General features: G+C 46.9%; 1 pseudogene; it reads right to left on the bottom strand.

Annotated features, from left to right (window-relative positions):
* Window positions 1-1,501: 1,501 nt before the first annotated feature.
* Window positions 1,502-2,169, bottom strand: LOC125104383 (histo-blood group ABO system transferase 2-like; annotated as a pseudogene).
* Between the last annotated feature and the right edge of the window lie 4,252 nt (window positions 2,170-6,421).

Genomic DNA, 6,421 nt, shown 5'->3' with positions numbered 1-6,421 from the left:
CCTGTGTCTCTCAGTTCTTCACACATTGATTACTTCTTTGCCTAAAATGTAGAAGAAATGTCTGCTTCAGTTGCTTATGCTGGTCTCCATGTTCTTGGGAGGCTCCCAGCAAAAAAAACAACAACAACAACAACAACAACAAAAAAAAAACAGCTTTTCTCCTGTTCATCTGTCTGATAAAAAATAAAAAATCAGCTTTCTCTTGTTCATCTGTCTTTGTCAATTTCCAGACCCAGCCAGGGACCTTAAGAGGAGCTGAAGAGGAGCGCCTGGGTGGCTCAGTGGGTTAAAGCCTCTGCCTTCGGTTCAGGTCCTGATCCCAGGGCCCTGGGATCGAGTCCCACATCGGGCTCTCTGCTTAGTGCGAAGCCTGCTTCCTCCTCCCTCTCTCTCTGCCTGCCTCTCTGCCTACTTGTGATCTCTGTCTGTCAAATAAATAAATAAAATCTTAAAAAAAAAAAAAAAAAGGAGGAGCTGAAGAAAACTTTCCTCTCTTGCAGCCCTAGCAGGGTGGGGGAGGTGGGGGTGGCAGGTGGAGTCAGGAAAATCCATCCCATCTTTCTGACCTTAGTTAAGACTGCCCTCTGCTGGGAAGCAGCCCAGGGTTGTGCATGGCTTGGGGGAGCCAGGGAGAGACAGGTGGAACATGTAGGAAGCTACCTAACCCCTAGCCTGGGGACTTGGCCCCACTGACAGAAGGGAGGGGGTGAGGGGATGGGGTAGCTGGGTGACAGGTATTAAGGAGGGCACATATTGTGATAAGCACAGGGTGTTACAGGCAACTAATGAATCACTGAACACTACATTAAAATCTACGGATGTACTATATGTTGGTTAATGAATTTAAATTGTAAAAATTAAATTAAATTAAAAAATTAAAAATAAAACCAAGGCAGAAACCATACATAACTCAGAGGGCTCCATGCTCCTCTTGGAGGCTGAGCTAGTGGCCACAGACAAGGCCTCTGGCATCAGGGGATTGAAGGTCTGAGAAGTGGCTCGGTACTCCCCTGCCCATGAATCCCCATGGCCATGGCAAGGTGCAAGCCTGGGAGGGAAGACCCAACCAGAGGCTATCCTGGCTTCATGGCCTCTGAAGGGCCACTCCCACCCCCACCAGGCAGTGTCTGTCTAGAAACCAAAAAGAAAACCTTTTCCCTTGATTGTTCTTTTTAAAGATGGTTGCTCAGCATGGACACAGAAATCATCCAACATAAAATGAGCTGTTCACAGCTGCAAATGACCCAGAAGTTATCAAACTGTAGTGACCACAAAGAGAAGACCTTGTGTCTCCAGGTCTCCTGTGTGTGGGTGCCGCTGGGGCCCTGGAAATGCCCATGTGGGCAGGGCTGTGCTCCATGGTCTCCCTCAAGGTGACAGAAGTAGGAAGCTGCTCTGACAGCTCTGCTCAGGACAGCACCCCCTGATGGAGATGGGGACAGCCCCTCATGAGTCCCAGATGTCTTGGAGATTCTTGGGCATGGCCTGAATCTCAGCTTCTTCATGAAGGGCATGGAGGGCAGCCCAGCCACCATAGGTCCCACAGGTCCTCCAGGGGACAGCCCAGCTGCCACGGGTTCCACAGGCCCTCTGGGGATAGCACCTTGGTGGGCTTATGGTCCAGCAGGTACCTGTTCAAGTGGCTCTCATCATGCCACACAACCTTGATCCCATTGACCAGGTCGACCCCCATCACCAGGTAACAGGCCAAGGTCAATCAGTGAACCTCCACCACCAACCCCCCCAAAAAGGCCCTCATGTAGTAAACGTCGCCCTGGTCCCTGGGAATGTGGACCCGGGACTGTGGCAAGTGCTGGTAGCTGAAGTCTTCATGGGACACCCGGTAGAAACTGGGGTTCAGGGTGCCAAAGAGGGAGGAGAGGATCTCCAAGCCCACATGGTCGCAGAACTTCATGTCCACATCTGCACATGGCAGGTCATCCACCTCACGGAGGAAGTGCTGCTCACAGAAGCGGCTGATCATCACCATGTGCTACATGGACACATCCTGCCAGTGGGGGGCACTGGGGACCTTGAGGACCACCACCCTCCAGCCTTCCCAGGGGGGCACACAGGCCTGGCAGCCTGTTGGTCGGTGATGACCTAGTAGATGAACCTGTGTCCTGCCATGATAGGCTTCTCTGCCCTCTGCAGGGACAGCTCCAGGAAGACCACCTATCTACAGGGATGAGGGACAAGGCAGAGAAAGGTCACTGTTAGAGGCTGGCAGCAGGACCCCAGAGCTGAGGGCCATGGACGTGTGCACCTTCTTCAGGGGAGCAGGCCCTGGGCTGCTTTAAGCTACAGCCACTCTCCCAGCCTGTCCCGAACAAGTGTGCTCATGGGGTGTCCCTACCTTCTGCTCCCAGAGATGTGGGCCATCAGCACCCCATCATACGAAGGGGAGCTTGAGGATTCAGAGGTGGGAAACCAACTCCACAGTCAGCATGCTGGAGCCAGGAATGCTCCCCCTGTGCCAAGCTCCTAGGCAAACTCTGCAGGTGCCCTTTCCTGGCCGGCCCCCTGCAGGTCCTGTCCCCACCTTCCAGGAGTGGAGCACCTTCAGGCACAGCCCTCCTTTCTATGGCCTACAGACTGGCTAGAATCATCAGGATGGCCTCCTGCCCCACTTTGCTTTGAGGGGGCTGTCGCAGGCCCCACAGAGCTGTCTCCACCCCCATACGGTCCTCCCTTGAAGGCTACTGGGCCTCTTGCTGACCAGGTCCATCAGTCAACTGCTGTTCTTCCTGGGAGTGGTCCCCCTTGAACTCCCCCAGACCAGGAATCAGGTCCAGCCCATGGGCAGGGAAGGGGAAAGAGGACCACTGGAAGAAGAGGGCACTTGCTTAGGCCCCAGCCGTGAATCCAAGAATGGAAGCTTCCAGGTCCAGGTTTCCATCTCCTGGGCTCCAAGAAGTTGCAAGTCCTGTCTCTCTGAGGGGACTACCTGTGGGGACAGCAGCTCCCCCATTGTCAGCAAGGGTGGTGAGCCCCTCTGCGACTGATTTTTGTTAAGGTTTTATTTATTCATTTGACAGAGAAAGAGACAGCTAGAGAGGGAACACAGGCTGGGGGAGTGGGAGAGGGAGAATCGTGCTCCCCACTGAGCAGGGAGCCCATGGCGGGGTTTGATCCCAGGACCCCAGGATCACGACCTGAGCTGAAGACAGATGCTTAACAACTGAGCCACCCAGGTGCCCTGAAACTGATTTTTTTCACACAGGCACTAAGGCTACTTCCCAGTGCCTGCCCCATACCTTACAGCTTAGTAAATCACTCACACAGGGAAAGTGGGCACTACATTTAAATAAGGGACAAGGCCACACACAGCCCACAGACATGAGTCAGATCTCCAGGGGGCAAGTCCAGGTCTAGCCAACAGAGGAATAAGTCAGACAAGAAGCAGGGGGAGAGAAGAGTGCTCCTGGCAGAGGGCAGAGAATGTAAAGGCCTGGAGTCAGACCCAAGGCACATGTGGGATGACCACACACCTGGGAGGCCCATGGGGGTAGGGGGGATACGGTGGGAGAGGAAAGGCTGGAGAAGACAGGCAGCTGGGGAGCAGATCACAGAGAGGCTCAAAGGTTATGCTCTGAAAAGATCACTCTGCTGGTTACCAGAGAAGAATGGGCTCTGTACAGCAGAGGACAGGGACACCCTAACCCTAAGCCCTAACTCTAACCCCGCCCTAACCCTAATCAAACACTACTTGATTTTGAGGACTGACAGCTCTACTCTGAAATCACAAACAGGTCCATCATGCTGGCTTTCACTCCTTGTTCAGTATTGCACTGAAAGTTCTACCCAGAACAATAAGGCAAGAAATAAGGAATCCACATGTGAAAGGAAACAGTAGAACTAGGTCTCTTCAGAGACCAGAGATGGCATCATCTTACTTAGAGAGCTTCCTAAAGAATCAACAAAAAATGATAACAGCCAGTTCCCTAATTCCGCAAAGTTACAGGACAAAATATCAATACACAAAAATCTCTCTTATCTGTATACACTAGCAATGTAACATCCAAAAAGGAATTTAGGAAAACAATTCCATTTTAGGGAACGTCAACATGGATAAAATCAAGGTATACGTCTTGTACACCAAAAAATACAAAACATTGCTGAAAGAAAGTAAGAGAAACCTAAATAAATCTGAGGATACCCCATAGTGATGTAAAGACATACTATTAATAAGATGGCAACAGTAACAAAGCAATGTGGAAATTCAATATGCTCCCAAGAAATTTCACAAAGGCCTTTGGGAAGAAATGCACAAGCTAATCATATCAGTCACACGGAATTTAAAGAGACCACAAGATAGCTAAAACCACTTTGAAAAAGAAAATCAAAGGTGAAAGGTCACACTTCCAATGTTCAAATCTTAATACAAAGCAATAGTAAATAAAACATTGTGATACTGTCGTAAAGGTATGTATACAACCTGAAACAAATAATACATTATATGTTAATTAATTGATTTTAAATTTACAAAAAAATTTTAAATAAATAAAATACATTTTTTTAGAAGTATGCATACAGATCAGTGGGATTTAACTAAGAGTCCAGAAATAAACCTCTTCATCTATGGTCCACTGAATTTTGACAAGGGTAGACAACATTATACTGGGGAGACAGAATGGTCTTTTCAACAAAGGGTGCTAGACAATTGGCTATCCACGTATAGAGGAATGGAGCTGGACCCTTACCTCACACCACATTACATATTAACTCAAAATAAATTAAAGGCTTAAATGTAAGAGGTAAAATTATAAACCCTAGAAGAAACAAATGGGGATAAATCTTCATAACCTTGGATTTAGCAATGCTTTTAGATCTGACACCAAAACATAAGAAGGGAAAGAAAAAAATAGATAAAATAATATCCTCAAAATTAAAAATCTGTCCCAGGTGCCAGGTGGCTCAGTTGGCTAACCATCTGACTCCTAATTTTGGCTCAGATCATGATCTCAAGGTCATGAGATTGAGCCCCACATCAGGCTCCACACTGAGTGTGGGGTCTGCTTAAGATTCTCTTTCCTTCTCCCTCTGTCCCTATCCACTTGCATACTCTCTCTCACTCACTCTTAAAAAAGAAATGTAAAAAATTTAAAAATATTTGTACACCAGAAGATACTACCCAGAAAATGAAAAGACAGCCCCCAGAATGGAAGGAAATATTTGTACATTATTTATCTAATATCACTCTGTTGCCCAGAATATGAGCTTTTACAACTCAACAAAAAGACAACCCCATTTTTAAAATGGACAAAGGACTTAGGTAGACCCTTCTCCAGAGAAATTATACAAATGGTGAAAAGCACATGAATAGATGTTAAATATCATTAGTCTTTATGGAAATGAAGAATTTAAACCAGTTAGATGTCGTTTTACACAAGTAGAATCGCTATGATCAAGAAAACGAAAAACAACAAAAGGATGTTGAGAATCTGAAACCCTTAAAACTTGCTTGTGAAAAATGGTGCAGTCTACATATAAAATAGTTTGACATTTATTCAAATAGATCCAAGCAGAATTACCACAGGGTTCAACAACTCTACTCCTAGATATATACCCCCAAAATTGAAAACACTGGCTCAAACAAACAAAAAACTATAGGAATATTCATAGCAGCCATGTTCACAACAGGCAAAAAACAGAGATGTCCATCCATGGGGAAAAGGATGTTCTTTTGCAAATGATATGTGCAAATGTCCATCCATGGGTTAAAGGATAAACAAAATGAGGTAGATCCATAAATGGCTATCTTGTTCTGCCCTAGGAAGGAATGAAGTAAAATGGTTCATTTGTGGGGAAAAAAATACGGTGGTTCCTTAAAATATTAAACACAGAATTCCACTGCAGCCTATATGCCCCCAAAAATTGAAAGTAGAAGGACCCATATTCAGAGCAGCATTTTCTCACAACAGCCAAAAGGTGGAAGCCACCCAAGTGTCACTGACAGATGAATGGATAAACAAAATGTGGTTTATTCACCATGGAACATGATTCAGCCTTAAAAATGAAGGGAGTGGGGCGCCTGGGTGGCTCAGTGGGTTAAAGCCTCTGCCTTCGGCTCAGGTCATGATCCTGGGGTCCTGGGATCGAGCCCCTCATCAGGCTCTCTGCTCAGTAGGGAGCCTACTTCCTCCTCTCTCTCTGCCTACTGGTAATCTCTGTCTGTCAAATACATAAATAAATAAATCTTAAAAAAAAAATGAAGGGAGTTCTGACACAGGCTACAACACGGGTTGAAAGTGGAAGTCATTACACTAAGTGAAATCAGCCAGTCACGGAAGGACAGATACTGTATGATCCCACTTGGATGAGGTGTCTGGGACACAAAGCTGGATGTGGCCACACGGGGTCATGGGGAAAGGACAATGGGGAGTTGGTGTTTCGTGCATACAGGATCCCTTGGGGAGAA

This window comes from Lutra lutra, chromosome 7 (genome assembly GCF_902655055.1).
Source record: "Lutra lutra chromosome 7, mLutLut1.2, whole genome shotgun sequence".
Taxonomy (NCBI): domain Eukaryota; kingdom Metazoa; phylum Chordata; class Mammalia; order Carnivora; family Mustelidae; genus Lutra; species Lutra lutra.
The sequence above is the reverse complement of the archived record's forward strand: the minus strand, read 5'-3'. Positions and strand labels throughout refer to the sequence as shown.